Genomic DNA, 16,984 nt, shown 5'->3' with positions numbered 1-16,984 from the left:
ACAGGTGCTAAGCCCTGGCTTTCCTTCATGCCAGGACTTTGGCATGCTTATTCTCTGGGGATGGCTTTTTTTCTCTTCTTTCTCTCTAAAGACAGGATAAAGGATTATTGCTTTTATTAGCCTACATTCCCGGTGATGTGCTTTTACCTGACCTAAAGACAATATGGCCTGGCTGACTGTTCTCAGAGCTAGCTGTAAAGTGAAAGTTTGTGCATTTGGGAATTATTTTCAACATTGTTGTGGGGGTGGGGCAGGGGAGGTGTAGCACAGGTAAGGGACTCCAGGTCCTCGGGGCCAGGGACTCTCAAGCAGTGTAAAGATCTCCCTGTGTTCCTTCCACTGTAACTCCTTCCCCCGTGTGTTGTCCTGGGCCAGTTGCTGGCTTTCCAGTGCAACCACATCATCCTCATCATCGCCCGTCACTGTTAGTTACCATCACTGTCATCCTCATCATCACCATCACCACTATCATCACCATCACCACTATCATCACCATCACCATCACCACTATCATCACCATCACCATCACCACTATCATCACCATCACCACTATCATCACCATCACCACTATCATCACCGTCACCACTATCATCACCATCACCACCACTAGCGCCACTATAGCCACCATCATGATCACCGTCATCATCATTCAGTCTCAGCATCGCTTCTCAGACTTTGGCTACTGCATCACGTAGCCCATTTCTGCTGAATTAGCTGTTCTTTGGGGGGATGCCCCCTAGTGTTAGGGGGGTCATGAGGGGAGTTATGACAGGGTGGTGGTAGGCACAGAGGACCCAAATGGGTGGATGATGGAATGTTACTCTGCAAGTGGCCTCATGAGAATAACTAATCTGTAAGATTCTTGGACAAATCTCACCTGCGATGATTAATTTTATGTGTCAGATAAAATTTTATTTTTTAATTTTATGCGACAGGGCTAAGGGATGCCCAGGTAGCTGGTAAACCATTATGTATGGGATGTATGGGTATGTCTGTGAGGGTGTCTCTGAAAGAAATTAGCATTTGGTTCAGTAGACAGAGTAAAGAAGATTGCCCTCACCATTGTGGATGGGTGTCTTCTAATCCATTGAGGGCCTGAGTAGAACAGAAAGGCAGAGGAAGGAGAAATTGGCTCTTTCTCTTGAGCTAGGACATGTATCTTCTCCTGTCCTTGGACTTCAGTGTTCCTGGTTCTTGGGCCTTTGGACGTGAACTGGGACTTACACCGCTGGCTTTCTTGGTTCTCCAGCTTGTAGGACATCTTGGCCTCAAATTGTGTGAGCCAATTTCTGTAATAAATCTATCTATATATGTATATACAGTAGTCCCCCCTTATTGGTGGTTTCACTTTCCACGGTTTCAATTACCTGTGCTCAACTGTGGTCCAAAAATGTTAAATGGAAAATTCTAGAAATAATTCCTAAGTTTAAAATTTTGCGATGGGAGAACAGTATGGAAGTTCCTCAAAAAACTGAAAATAGAACTACCATACGACCCAGCAATCCCACTACTGGGCATATACCCTGAGAAAACCGTAATTCAAAAAGAGGCATGTACCACAATGTTCATTGCAGCACTATTTACAATAACCAGGACATGGAAGCAACCTAAGTGTCCATCAACAGATGAATGGATAAAGAAGATGTGGCACATATATACCATGGAATATTACTCAGCCATAAAAAGAAACGAAATTGAGTTATTTGTAGTGACGTGGATGGACCTAGAGACTGTCATACAGAGTGAAGTAAGTCAGAAAGAGAAACAAATACCGTATGCTAACACATATATATGGAACCTTAAAAAAAAAAAAGGTTCTGAAGAACCTAGGGGCAGGACAGGAATAAAGATGCAGACATAGAGAATGGACTTGAGGACACGGGGAGGGGGAAGGGTAAGCTGGGACGAAGTGAGAGAGTGTCATGGACATATATACACTACCAAATGTAAAATAGATAGCGAGTGGGAAGCAGCCACGTGGTACAGGGAGATCAGCTCGGTGCTCTGTGACCACCTAGAAGGGTGGGATAGGGAGGGTGGGAGGGAGACGCAAGATGGCGGGGATATGGATGGGGACATATGTATATGTATAGCTGATTCGCTTTGTTATACAGCAGCAACTAACACACCACTGTAAAGCAATGATACTCCAATAAAGATGTTAAAAAAAGAAAAAAATAAAATAAAATAAAATTTTGTGATGTTCTGAGTAGCATAACGAAATATCACACTGTCCCACTTCATCCCCCTGGGATCCCCAACCATCAATATCATCTGCTCCTGACATCCAACCATCAACATCTTCATGGCTCAAATGATCCAGGATCCCCAAAGCAGATGATCCTCCTGACGTATCATCAGAAGGTCAGTAGAAGCCTAACATAACATCGTAATGCGTACGTCATTCACCTCACTTTATCTCATCATGTAGGCCTTTTATCATCTCATGTCATCATAAGAAGGATGAGAATGGTACAGTATGCTATTTTGAGAGAGAGACCATATTCATATAACTTTTATTACAGTAAATTGTTATAATTGTTCTATTTTATTATTATTGTTGTTAATCTCTTACTGTGCCTAATTTATAGTTTAAACTTTATCATAGGTATGTATGTACAGGAAAAAATATAGCAATATAGGGTTCAGTACTGTCTGTGGTTTTAGGCATCCACTGGGGGTCTTGGAACATATCACCCTCGGATAAGGGGGGACTACTGTATGTGTGTGTGTGTATGTATATATATGTGTGTGTGTGTATACACACACACACACAAGATATAAGATATATGCATATCCTGTATTTGCATATGTCTCTTTATCTGGAGAACGCTGGCTAATTCACCACCCATTCTTTCAGGCCCAGGGGGGAGCCATTGTCACCTTTGTCCCCCCAGGGAGGACAGATTGGGCTCCTGGCCGTATTCTCCAGGCCCTTTGCTGATGCGCCTCTCTAGGGCCTGACCTAGCAGGTTGAGGACTGAGCTCCTCTGCCTCTCCCGGGGCAGTGGGCCTCTTTGCATATGGGGCCCCTGTGGATTTCTCCTCCGTGGCCCCGCATTCCTGGCACTGAGCCTGGGACTCAGTGGATGTCCAGATGTGTGGCCAAACCACCATCCTCTTCTCTCAACTGTAGGATGGTGAGTGAATTGAATTATTTAAAACTTAGCACCTCAGCTAAGGGGCTTGCTTTGCAGTCCTGAATGTGCGACTGTGCGGTTCAGTGCACTAATGCTGTTTCCTGTGCTGTCACTGGTGGTGAGTGTTTTACGTGTTCATGAAAATTGCAGGACAGTGGCCTGGAAAGCATCACGACGTTATGGGCTGGTGGAGTGACTGCCCTCCTGTTATGAATGTCTAGTTTCACTTGGCATGGGCAGCTTTTCCTCCCCAGATCTCAGTTTCCTCATTTGTCAAATGCAGCTCGGGGCTAGATAACCTGTAAATTCTCTGTCAGCTCTACAAGCCAGGAAGAATGCTTAAAATTGTAAACTTGAGGGGCTTCCCTGGCGGTCCAGTGGTTAAGACTCCTCGCCTCCACTGCAGGGGGTGCAGGTTTGATCCCTGGTTGGGGAACTAAGATCCCACATGACGCGCGGAGTGGCCAAAAAAAAAAAAAGTAAATTTGAGTTGTAAGGCATATCCAACATAAAGCATAGAGAGAATTTTTATAGCTAAACTGACTGCAACAAAAAAATGAACCTCTTACGAAACACAGATGCAACTGCCATCTGAAGAGCTGGCATCACAATTCAGAAGAGAGTGATAATATTGAGGAACAAGTTTGTGGAGCACAGACTAGAAGGAAGGGGTAGGGCAGAGGGTACTGAACTTAGGGGGATGACCTTTATGTGTTTCATCCACCCATCCATCCATTCAGTGCCTTCTTATAACTTCCTGTGCCAGGGGTGGTGCTATGTCTTAAGGAAGCTGAGATTAAGAAGACAGGGACTCCTGGTACCAAGGAGGAGTGTGATTTCATTGGGGTATTCGCTGTGGGAGCACGGAAGCAGGTTGGCAGTTGAGCTGAGATCTTAGGCTCTAGATCTGAGAGCCTTACTTAGAAGCTGTTTACGATTCCTTTTTTTAAAAAAAATTATTTATTTGTTTATTTGGTTGCACTGGGTCTTAGTTGCAGCAGGCGGGATCCTTAGTTGCGGCTCGCCGGCTCATTAGTTACAGCACGTGGGCTCCTTAGTTGCGGCTCGCCAGCTCCTTAGTTGCGGCATGTGAATGCTTAGTTGCGGCATGCATATGGGATCTAGTTCCCTGACCAGGGATCGAACCCAGGCCCCCTCCATTGGAAGCGCGAAGCCTTAGCCACTGTGCCACCAGGGAAGTTCCATGTTTACAATTCCTTTAAGAGGGCAATCTGGCAAGAAAAGCCAGCGTAGAGGATGTAGATGTTGCCTTCCTCGGTGTAATGGGGCACTTCTGTTTTTTCTGGGAGGTCATGCCGCTCACGATCTAAGAAACTGGTGGACTGAACTTCTTGTTTTGACTAATTGTGAACCAGAGAAAAGTCAGAATTAGGGAGTTTTGTAGAAGATAAGTAATTGTATTATTTTCAGACAAAAGTATATGTATTGATGCAAACTCCTGACCAGCTTTCACCTCAAATTGGTCTTTTTAATGAGTTACTAAGAATTCTTTGAAATGAACATATTTCTGGCAGTAAGCTAGTTAAGTATTTGCTAAAGGGGTTGAAAATAAGCAATTTAAACCGTGTCTCTTAAATATGGGGCTGAAAAGCAAGATGTAGAACTAGATAGGGAGGGAAAAAAGGGTCAGAGAAAATAGATGGGAAGGAAATATACCGAACTGTTAGCAGTTGAGTCTGATGGGATCATGAGTGGTTTCTCTTTTCTGCTTTTTCATAGTGCTCTACATTCTAAATTTTCACCCACGGGAATGTATTAGTTTCGCAATTAGGAAAAAAAGGTTTTAAAAAGGAACCCCAAGAACGCATTCCTCTGATAACCTTGTTTACCCTCTTAATTTGCTTAGCAAACTTTCTTTTTATAGGCAGACTGGCTGGAACCCATAAATTCCATACTTGTGATGATTTGAATTAATGGAAATTTATCATGCTACATTGTTAGAATTTGTTAATCTCATCTAAATTCAATACTGAGTAATTCTATTAACTTGGATATAAAAAAAAATGTTCCAAGTCTTCCAAGAAATTCGCCATTTCAACATGGCAGGGGTAGAGTTTGTTTATGATCTAGGATGTGCTTCTTCTGTTTTGTTTGTTTCACTTTGGACGTTCACTTTGTTTCTTGACCTGGAAGGAGGCTTCGCGGCTCCTGCTGTATTGACATTGGGTCTTTTAATGAGGTGGTTTGATGTCCTCTGGACCACCTACCCCTGCTTTTCCTTCTGTATTCTCATCACTGAGTGATCGCGCAGTGGCCCTCTTCCAGGAATAATCTCCTTACTGTTTGTCTCTCAGGCTGATGTTTTTTAGCTCCCTATTTGAAAATAACTTTTTTGGTTTCCCATCCCATCCCAGCCCTTCCTTCCTGACTCCCCCAGAGTGGAACTGCTGGTCTTCAGCTCCTGCAAATTGAAGGACTTCTGAGGGTGATCCTTCCCCACTGCCTGTCTGCTCCTGCCTTGAACTTGGGCTGATATTGGGTTGACTTGGGTTGACCTTGGGTTGATCTTGGGCTTATGTTGGGTTGACTGTATTTATTTACCGGCTGGTGAGCAGGGCCATCTCAGCCCTTGTTAGGGCCGTGCCTGACTTTTGGTGGCATCCCTCCAAAGGCTTCTTAGGCTGTTATTCCTGTCGTTCTGCAGAGGTTTAATCTGTCTGAGTCCAGGATATTGAGTCAGCAGTGGAAAGTTATGAAGGCAGAGCCAGCCATAAGAGAAATTGGCTAATAGGAAAGATTAATTTCAGAGTGAATGAAGGAGAGGGATGCTTGGGGGCTGGGCTCTCTCTCCAGGCAAATAATATTGCTATAAAATGTGATAAATCAGAGGTTGCCTTTGCTACCAGCTCAGTGCCTGCTCATAGTTTCTTGAATTAGAAATTTAAAAAAAATCATATCTTTATAGTCTAGTGTCTGTATTTATGATCTTGTGAAAGAAAATATAATTGTCAGCAAAATTACATACACATCTGGTTAATTATTTCAGGATCTTCACTATGAGGAAACCATATTTTAAAAAAATTAGTATGGCCCCTGTGTTCAGAAATTGTTATTTTTGAAAGCTGGGTCCTTAGCTTATTGCGGGATTCCACATGGAGGCGGGAAGGAAGCTCTCCTGTCACTGGAAACAGGTAGGTTACCATGGAGACCGGGTGTGTCCCACTGGTTTCTTGGGTATCCCAGTTGTCCTGGAGAAGGAATAAACCTCACTTTCTGTGATATTTCTGAAACTGTGTATGTGAATTAAATTTTTCTAAACAAAGGTCCTCTGTTTTATTGACTTACACAGGGATTTCTGACATAATTTTGCCCTCCGTTCTGTTTGCTTAATTTTTAACACACATAGCCCTACCTTTCCTGCCAAAATGCTTAAAATGAATCGAAGGAACACCTACCCCAAAACAACAGCTGGAACAAAATCTTTGAATAAAGCCAGGAATGCTCTCTTTAGTGTGAACGATGATTACCCTGTACAGTCCAACAAGTTAGTTCAATAATTCTATATTGTATGCCAAGTCCGGCTCTGGGCCTGGGGATACAATGATGAACAAGATGCTGGGGGACCTGCCCTTGTGGAGCTTATATTATGATTGCGACCCAAGACAGCAGGAAGCCAAGGAGGGACCCTGGGCTGACCTCCCCTGGCCTACGCTGCTGGCCACTGCCACACAAGGGGGCCTTGAACGCCTCTCACTGTCCCGTGGGGTGAGAGCCCCCGGGCCTTGTTGGAGGGATGACATAGCAACGGATTCGTTTGAGCTGTTCTTATTCACAGGCATTTTCCAGAGTGTAGAACAGTGCTTTATCAGTCTGCTTATCATGATTTTATACACAGAAAAAATCCTACTCATGCCTATGCTTGGGTTCCTCTCCATCTGATAGTTTCTAAAGGCAATCCCTTGATGGTTAACTGTGTAGAAAGCTCTTTGCACTTCCTGCGTCTTGTTGAACACCTGGCAGTTTCCTTTCTCCCTTCATCCAGTTCGGCTTCAGCATCCTCCAACCCCATGGAGACAGACTGCCTCCCCCGCCCCCAACATCAGCAGCTGGAGGCCCGCAGTGGGCATCCCTGCCTCGCTCTCCCGCCCTGGGCTTCTTTGCAGACACTTCATCAGCAAAGGCACATCCACTCTTTTCCTTCCCTTCTGCGGGTTGGTGGTCATGAGCAAAGGCCTCCTTCGGCCCCTCCGCTGTGCTGGACGGCCCGTTTTGCACAAACGCGTTAACTGGTGGGGACCTCGAGTGGGCTCGTCACAGCCTGAAGAGGCTGTACATGGGCGTGGCACAGAGTTGGTGGCTGTGTTGGCTTTTAGCGACGTTGAGAAAGTGGCAGACGCCGGCCTCTGTGTGCGCTGTGATTTGACGGGAGAGCTTGGTCTCGTAGCTGTAGAGGATGCTGCGATCTGAACAAGAAAACAACCTTCAGACAGACCCCAAGTGCCCTGGGCTTAGGGACATCCTGCCTGGTTGGATTCCAGTTTGGAGGTAACTGCACACTGGAGATGTCTCTTCCTGATGCTGCCCTGACTTCCTTACCGTCTAATGGATAGGGAACAGACCATTCTTCTTTTTTTTTTTTTTTGAAATAATTTTTGTTGGAGTATAGTTGCTTTACAGTGTTGTGTTAGTTTCTGTTGTAAGGCAAAGTGAATCAGCTATATGTATACATATATCCCCTCCTTTTTGGATTTCCTTCCCATTTAGGTCACCACAGAGCATTGAGTAGGTTCTCATTAGTTATCTGTTTTGTACATGGTAGTATATGTATGTCAGTCCCAGTCTCCCAATTCATTCCCCCACCCCAAGACCATTCTTTTTAAAGGAAAAAAGTCACCTCTATCACTTTGTCCCGATCCTGCTTTCCTCCCCGAGGCTCAAACACCTCCCACCTTCACCTTCTCCACGCAAGTCCCTTGGGTCTGCCGGGCACTGCGCTGGAGCATCGGTTTCCTCATCTGTGAAATGGGAATTATAGAAGCTCCCAGGATTGTTGTAAAAATAGCCGTTAGACCTCCTGTAAACTCTAAAGTGCTATATGAACATAAGGCCCATCACCGTCATCAGCATTATTATCATCATCATCACCAGTCTTTTTATTCACATCCTGCTGCCCCTGACACTTGATCGCCTAAAACAGCAGGGTCTTTCTGGTTTCCTTTGTGGAATTTGAGTTCCCAGTCTTCTGCCCTTTTCCTTTCTCTGGTCTGGAGTCAACCTGTGGTTTTCATTTTCCTCCTGCAAGATGTTAGCCCGCAGAAGAGGTCCGGGGAGTGTACTGTCTGAGCCTCATGAAGGATGTGGAAATTTGTATCTGCTCCTCCATCTTCCCGGAATGTCGGATCTGCTCCGTCTTTCTGTCTCCAGGCAGGGAGCGACTGGCTGCTTGTGTACTGGGCAGCCCGGGAATGTACTGCTCAGGTTAAAGACATCTGTTGGAATAAGGGCAGTCAGCTTGGCTCAAATCAGATCATATGTTGAGCAAGCAGCTCCCCTTAAACCTGCTCCTGGATTACAGCCAGCTGTGTGGTCACCTTTGTCGGGGACAGAGGGCCAGGGTTGGGTGGGGACTTGCTATGAAACTCTCAGGGACTTTTTATTTCTTATTTTTATTTTTTTAAGGGACTTCTTTCACATCTGACCTTCTCCTTGCTCAGGGAGCTGGTTCTGGGGACTCCCCATCACGGCCTTGTATTTGGGTTATGATTCTCAGCACCATCATTTGAGGAGAGGAACATTTGCTACACCCTTCTGCTTGTCCCTTGCACCCTCCCAAATCACCCTCACAACTCCCAGCCTTGCTCAGGGGTTGCCTCTTCCAAGAAGCCTTCTGGGCCTGCTCAGGTGCCCTGCTCAGCTTCCCTGCTCTTCCTGGGGCAGTGGTGCTCCGGCTCCCACGGCCCCGCCATCTGCAAGGCTCTGGTCCTGGCCAGTCACCTCCAAACGTGGGTCTCATCTTTCCTCCAGGCCAGGGGCTCCTAAGGGCAGGGACCACGTACTGAATAGTCTCCCTTTAAGTAGAGACCGGGCTTGGGAAGAATCCCTAGGTAGGGAAAGGTGCTCTCTCATGAACCGGCCCTCCATTCATTCATTCATTCATTCACATAGCTCCCACTGTGTGCCAGGCTCTGCTCTAGGAGAATATCCAGCAGAAATCCTGCCCTCTCAGAGCTTATGTTTCTAGCTGGGAGCAACAAGCAGTAAACTAAATTAGTCAATTTGTAGTATAATACAGTAATACTTAGAAGATGTGGGGGGAAATAAAAAGGGAATTCCCTGGTGGTCCAGTGGCTAGGACTCCAGGCTTTCACTTCTGAGGACCTGGGTTTGATCCCTGGTCGGGGAACTAAGATTCCAAGCTGCAAGGTGCAGCCAAAAAAAAAAAAAAGAAGCTGTGGAAAAAATGTTAGTGAAGGTCCAGAGGTATTAGATGGGGGGTGGGGGTGGGTGAGAAATGAAATTTTAAATAGAGTGGTCAGAGAAGGCCTCATTAGAAGGTGATATTTGAGCAAGGACTGGAAAAAATGAGGGAGCTGGTCACGTGGAGCTGGGCAGGACGGCAGGCACAGGGAACAGCAAGTGCGAGGGCCCCTCTGCTCAGAGGCTGGACAACTAAAGGTGCAACCTTCCAGCCTGGAGAACCCAGTGAGGTTTGGCCAGTGAGATGTCAGTTCAAGGCTGCTGGCATGCTCTCCTATCCCTGCTCCCTTCCTGAATAAAAAGCCAGAGTCCCAAGACAGAAAGATTTTGACCCATCCATCTTCTCCTGCCTGGAAAGCAGATGCAATTTGTGGAAATAGGGTAGCCATCCTATGATCACGAGGCTGAGATCCATGTGCTAAGGATGGTAGAACAGAAAAAGACTCTAGGTCCTTGATGGCATTCTTGAACCGCTGCCCAAGCCCTGGACACAAAGAAAACCCTTTCTTGTCAAAGCCATGGTTTGCTGGGTTTTAGGTTGTTTGATGGAATGTCCGAAAGAGAACCTGCTATTCCCAAGTCCCCCAGATAGACCACTGCCTGCTCAGATATGGAGGCAGGCCCAGGAGACATTCTAGCCCCTTCTCAGCTTTTCTCTCCCTCCATCCTATCAAGCTGGTCTCTTAAGTTAGTCATCAAGATCTAGATCCCCCAGATGCAGCCCAGTCTCTCCAACTTCACCGCTCCTGTGCTGCAGTCACACCACCTGCTTGCGTGATTGTCAGTTTCTAGCCGGTTTCCTGACCCCGCCTCTCCCCACACCCACCAGACCCATCGCCAACACACAGCCCCAGCCCCAGCCCTGCATGAGCCTTCTCTAATGTATGTCGGTCGCGTTGCCCCACGCTCTCAAATCCTTGCTTGCAGAGCAAAGTCCAAATGCTAAGCGTGGCCTGAAAAGCCCTCCTTGTGACCCTCGACCCTGCCTGACCTCTCGACCAACCCTTCATCCCCTACGTGACGTCTTGAATTCCATTGACTGGCAGTTCCTTATCGCCCATTCACTCCTCTGGGCCTTTGCACGTGCTGTTCCTTCTGGGAATCCCTGACCGCACCCCCTCCCCCAACAAGCACCCACACATCCTTCAAGAATCGAGCAGGGCTTTCCAGACCAGTTGATCCCTTTTCCTGTGCACCCGACTCTATTGTCCGTGTTAGAGCACCTCTTGGAGGGGGGGAAATGGCATTTAAAAAAATACGTCTTTTCTTCCCAGTAGACAGAATTCCCCGGAGAACAGAGATCAAACACAGATCAAACACGTGTGGTCTAGAGACTCTAGCCTGTGTTGGGCTTTGCATCAGGCCTGTAAGCAGCACTTGTGGTAGATGGATGTTCAGTTGGAATTGCTGGGGGTGGTGGGTGACTGAGGCAGTTACAGGTGTTGGCCCCCAGGTGAGGTCCCTTCCTTCCCACCTGCCCCCATATCCTTACAGGCCCAGAAGTGCCTTCTCCAGGCAGGAGCCTCACCTCACTTATAATGATAATGAAAATAGTAAAAGCTCAAGTAACTGGCACCATGCTAAGTGTTGTGCGTGCTTTATCGCAGGTAATGAGAAGTGGCCCACCTTTACTTATTCAACAAATGGTTATCGAGGGCCTACCAGGGATTCTTCTAGGCACAAGGGACTGATCGATGGGAAAAAAAAAAAAAGAACCCCCCCCAAAAAAACCCTCCCCCATGTCCTCATGGAACTCACATACACTTCCATTGTTGCTACTTCACACGCCTTGCACTAAAGCACCAAAAGCATTCTAATCATTAATTTTTAAGTGCGATGCAGGAAGTCTATGAATTTCAGTTGATGAATTTCAACATGCAAAAGGTCCTGCTGTCTTCTCAGAGAAAAAGAGGAGAATTAAGCAAAAATGTGCTTCCAGCAAGTCAGTGAAGAATTTTTCCAGACACGAAAATTTTAAATTATGAGCTTTCATCTTGCTGTTTTAAGGGTCCCACTATTAAGAAGTCGTTCACCCTGTTGTCATTAAGGGTGAAACCGAGACGTTTAGTTATGTAAAAGCCAATTAAAATAAATGCAAATACTGTTTCATTGTAATGTTAATTTTGAGAGCTGGATCAATCAAAGGTTGTGGAAATGCCAAAGTTGTTAAGACTTTGGTTGCCATGACGACAGCACTCCGTCTCCGGTGGTCTGGTATTCAGGTTCCGGCTCTGGCGGTGACTGCGTGTCTCCGGGCAGGGTTGGAGCTTCCTGCAGTCAGGTGTGGGTTCAGCCAGGCTACCTGTTTCGTGACCTTGGGAAGAAAGTCACCGTCTTTCTGCTTCAGTTTCCTCGCTGTAGGGACGGCCCCTCCACAGCTTTGAGTGTAACACCGCCATTCAGCGCTTCTCAGAAACCACCGCATTAAGTTTTGGGATTTCTCGTTGGCCCTGCTGGTTTTCAGCTTCCCTTTTGGGGAAATGTGAGTAACAGAGGCGAGGGAAGGTGAAAAAACCGTTGCTGCTCCCGCCTCACCTGTCTAACTGACCTTTGGTGAAAATGGAGTCCTTTATCATCATGGCCAGTGAATAGCTGCCCTGTTGTTTGTTCTGGGGTGTGTGTGTGTGTGTGTGTGTGTGTGTGTGTGTGTGTGTGGAGGGTGAGGGCAGTTGTTGGGTTGAACTCAGTGCTTTTAACCCATCGCCTGCGATAATCACATTTTCTCAGGGGTTTTTCTCTGGGGCCACCGTTGTTTTCTAGATGAGGACATCGGGACTCGGTGCGTGGCTTGTCCGATCTCTCAGGCTCCAGGTGGCTGGGCCAGGATTGGTGCAGGCTCCCAGGTGCTGGGGTGGGCTGCCCCCATGGAGCCCCGGAGGCCCAGGCTACTCGGCCTTGCCCTGCACCCGTTTCTGCAGAGAGTGGCTCGGAGTGGGGCCCAAGGAGCCTCCCTCGTCAGCATCAGGCTGCAGGCCTCAGTCCCCAGCTCCAGGCCCAGAGCTGCCATGATGTTTCTTTTGGGGTGTCCTGCAGAGAAGCTTCCTCGTGCTGCGCGGTTTTAGGACGTCACGAGTCAGAAAAGTGCGCATTAAACATCTGCTCTCCTGGCTGGAGGCGGGCCCAGGAGCCATTGCTCAGGTGCCGCTGGCCTGACTCACTGTCCCTGCCCTGCGGTCCTGCTCTCTGGCTAAATCAGGGCTAATTAGTGCCTTCTTGGGGCTGCACTCCGGGTCCTTGTTGAATGAGATCTGACTGGCCTTTTCCCACTCTTGGGGGGCGGTTGTTGGGAAATGATGAAGCAGTTGGGTTTGTTTTTTTATTGGAGTGTAGTTGCTTTACAATGTTGTGTTAGTTTGTACCATACAGCAAAGTGAATCAGCTATATGTATGCATATATCCCCTCTTTTTTGGATTTCCCTCTCGTTTAGGTCACCACAGAGCACTGGGTAGAGTTCCCTGTACTACACAGTAGGTTCTCATAGTTATCTATTTATACATAGTATCAATAGTATATATAAGTCAATCCCAATTTCCCAATTCACCACCCCCCCTTCCCCCTTGGTATCCATACGTTTGTTCTCTACGTCTGCAGCTGGGGTTTTTTTAAACTCTGTGCAGGAGACAGGTTGTTGCACTAACGTTTAACCTGCTGCAGAGCCGCCTGAAAGTGAGGTGAGGACCCAGAGAACTCAGAGGGGGTGAGATTGGACTTTTGCCACGGGCCTGCGGTGGCCGGACTCCACGTCGGTGCCCGCACCCATCGCCTGCTGGGAGCTCCCCAAATGCATCCTGGACAGAATAAGCACAGAGACAGCAGGGGCACTGGACAGCCTCGCTCCCAGGCCTGTTGGGGGGTGTACGGGTGAGTTAACTTAGCCACGTAATCTTGGGGTTGCTTCGGAAGTCCCAAAGTGCAGCGGGAGTCTCCCTGCCTCCCAGGCTGCTGGCCATGGGGCCTGAGCGAATGCTGCCCGGTCGGCCCCAGCAAGTCACTGAGAAGGGAGGGTGCTGGTTTCAATGTGGGTTGAAGGAGGCTGGCACGTCATCCCCGTCTGGCATCCTTGGTCTCTTAAAGCAGATGGTGGGAGCCCTGTGGTTCGTCCTGCTTTCAAAACCTTGTCCGGGGACTTCCCTGGTGGCGCAGTGGTTAAGAATCCACCTGCCAGTGCAGGGGACACGGGTTCGAGCCCTGGTCCGGGAAGATCCCACGTGCCGCGGAGCAACTAAGCCCGTGCGCCACAGCTACTGAGCCTGCGCACCACAACTGCTGAGCCTGAGCTCTAGAGCCCGCGAGGCACAACTACTGAGCCCGAGCACCACAACTACAGAAGCTTGTGCGCCTAGAGCCCGTGCTCCGCAACAAGAGAAGCCACCGCAATGAGAAGCCCGCGCACCACAGGAAGAGTAGCCCCCACTCACCGCAACTAGAGAAAGCCCGCATACAGCAACGAAGACCCAACGCAGCCAAAAATAAATAAATAAATAAATTTAAACAAACAAACAAAACCTTGACCGGCCACTCTTTGGGGGTGGAGGTGGGGGTCAGGTCGTGCTGGCGGGATGCTTGGCCTGGGAGTTAGTGGCCTGGTGTGTGCGGCCTCCCTGCCTCCCGAGCCTCAATGTCCCCACCTGTGAGGTTAGGTAAGGCCACCCGCCTGGCCAGCTCGCTGTCAGGGTGAGAATCAGAGGGGAGAGTGTGAGAGAGGCTGGCTTGAAGCCTGTGGAGCCCTGCGTGAGGCACTCACTTTCCTTCTCAGCGGCAGCGCTGATAAGTTTATGAGACATGTGGTTTCTCCCTTTGGAGGACTTGGGGTGGTGTCACTAGACATCTTCTGTCTTTTATAGAGCCCTTGCCCCCCCTTGCCCTCTCCCCACGCACTTTGAGGTTGGCCGGGGCTTTCTGACAGATGCTCCCGGCTTCCAGCCTGGGCTGCTGGCTACCGAGGCCTCTCGCCCCAGATGCACCCTGGGGTCCAGCTGCGTTGGACCGTCACCATCCCCCAAACGCCTCCCCTTCCGGCCTCCAGCTGTTTGTCTCTGCTGTCCCTTTGGCTCAAGGGCAGGTGTCAGCTCCTCTGGGAAGCCCTCCTTCCCCAAGCTGGAGCCAGCTCTCTGTCTGGGTGGCCAGAGCACACGGGGCTGGCCCTGCTTTGACGTGTGGACCACACATCTCAGAGGCAGAGAGAGCGAGAGCCTCTCCACCGCCGCATCCTCCACGGAGATGAGCCCATCTGGGATGTGCGCCGGGGCCCTCCTTCCCTGTGGTCCAGAGCCCCGTGCAGCTTGGGGAATGGCTCCTGTCACCTGCGTCCACCTGGAATCTGGCTTCACCTTCCCCACTACTCCTGGGATTGACAACCACGGCTAAGAGTTGGGGAACTACTTTGGTATTCTTCTAGATCATGTGAGACACAATTTCCAAATGTGCGTTTCGTGCACAGCCATCCTGTTACCCCAAAATGTGTAAAGCAGCTCACCGGTGGCGGGGGGACTGGGTCAGTTGCTTCTCTCGAGCCCACGCAACGGCCAGTGATGGGTTAGATGCCGGCTCTTTGCTTCTTGGCGCCGTGAGACCCAAGCAAGTCCCTTAACTGCTCTGAGCCTCCGTTTCCTCACGTGTAAATTATCCTGACCGGGGAAGGCTGTCATGAGGATTCTATGAGCTAGTGGTGATTAAAGTGCTATTGTATTCTTGTTAGTTATTTTGGTAATGTTGGGGCTCAAGAAGTTTTTTTCTGATTTATTTTTGTTTTGGGACTGGACAGGAACCAACTAACCAGAGTCATCTGTGGGTGTGAGTACTCTCACCTTCAGCCAGGGCTTAATTTTGGCCCCGAGCTCTGTCTTATTCCGGGAGAGAATGGTGTTATTCAGAGCCGAACTGCGCGGGACTTGGTTCTCTAGGTAGCGCTCTCTGCAGATGGCATTAACGCTAATGACTTACTATATATGTATTCACAAGTGGGTGATTTATGGTTACACCAGACCTGTAACTTTTCATTTCCTGACTGATGTAGCAGAAGCTTCATTTGTAATGGCCTGTTGCATTTAGTAAGTGTAAAAAGACTTCAGTTGAAGCCATTTCTGTCCTCAAGCCGTTTGTTCGTGTGGTTCTGAGGCAGCCTGGCCTGGTGTGATGGCTGGGACAGCCCAGGGGCGCCTGCACTTGCCTCCACGCGTGGCCTTCTTTGTCTCCTCAGGCACTCTCTGCAGTAGGCAGGTGCTGGGGAGGCTCCCATTTCACAGAGGAGGACAGTGAGAGTCCCAGAGAGGTTAAGTAACTTCTCCGAGGGGTCACAGCTCTGCATGGGAACTCAGGGGTGTCTGACTCCAGCCTGGAGCAGTGCCTGGCACGGAGCAGGTGCTCGGTAAGGTTTGTTGACCACCATTTGGGTTACTTCCCCACCTGAATACTGTCTGCTACAGATGTTCTGGCCCATGAGGGGTTGTCAGGGAAGATTATTAAATGCAGCTTCCTGGCCTCGTCCCACCTCTCCTGCATCAGGGGCACCAGGGGTGAGCCTCAGAATGCCTGTGAGCTGCCCTGGGGGGCTCATGCACCCAGAAGTTAGAAACCGTTGGCTCCAGCTTTGTGGAATCCAGCTCCTTGGCAGTCCTGTGGTCAGCAGGATAATGGCCCCGAAAGGAGTCCACATTTTAATCCCTGGGTCCCATGACTGTGTTACCTTACATGCTAAAGGGCTTTGCGATGTGATTAAGATGGAGGATCTTGACACGCGGACAGGGTCCTGGATGACCAGGGTGGACCCGGTGCCACCAGGGGCGAGCTCTTAAAAGGGAGGAGCCTTTCCCAGCTGTTGTCAGTCCCATGGCAGTGTGACTTAAGAATGGGCAGCGATGCAATGCAGCGCCGCTGCTGGCTTTGCAGATGGAGGAAGGGGCCAAGAGCCAAGAGATGTGGGTGGCTGGTAGAAGCTGGAAAAGGCAAGGAAACAGATTCTCCCTTAGAGCCTCCAGAATGGATGTGGCCCGGCGACACCTGCCTCTCAGTGAGACCCGTCTCTCCTGCGTCACTTCACACTTTCCTCCAAGGCACAGCCCCCGTCCCACCATCCTGGCCCACTGCTTCCACCCCCCTACCCACCCAGGCCCAGATTCCTGGCCTCCAGGTAGGTGCTGGGCTGGCGTGGTTCCCAGCTGCAGGAACCATGAAGTTCCTCCGAGATGAAGATTCCTCTAACAAAGTGGGTTTGAGGTGATGCTGGCCCCATCAGCTAGGCCTCAGATTTGCCACGCTTTTTCTGATAAAGCAGCAGCAATAGGCCCTGCCCCCCCTGGTCTGCATGGGGGCACAGGCTGTGGCTGCACGGATCGGCGGACGGTTCCAAGAGTCTGGCTCCAGGGTTAGCCGAGCCGTGCAGGGTCTCCCACCCTCAGAACATTTC

The 16,984-nt window shown here is 49.1% G+C and overlaps 1 protein-coding gene and 1 long non-coding RNA gene across 3 annotated transcripts in view; both read left to right on the top strand.

Annotated features, from left to right (window-relative positions):
- The window catches only part of HPCAL1 (hippocalcin like 1), a 110,955-nt gene that overhangs the window by 8,513 nt on the left and 85,458 nt on the right, over window positions 1-16,984 (top strand). The window lies entirely within an intron of this gene.
- Window positions 11,829-14,064, top strand: LOC132377112 (uncharacterized). The gene is made up of 3 exons (XR_009506531.1): window positions 11,829-12,060; window positions 13,234-13,440; window positions 13,657-14,064. It is a non-coding gene; the product is annotated as an uncharacterized LOC132377112 (long non-coding RNA).

This window comes from Balaenoptera ricei, chromosome 13 (genome assembly GCF_028023285.1).
Source record: "Balaenoptera ricei isolate mBalRic1 chromosome 13, mBalRic1.hap2, whole genome shotgun sequence".
Classification (NCBI taxonomy): Eukaryota; Metazoa; Chordata; class Mammalia; order Artiodactyla; family Balaenopteridae; genus Balaenoptera; species Balaenoptera ricei.
This window is presented reverse-complemented; position numbering and strand designations above follow the sequence as displayed.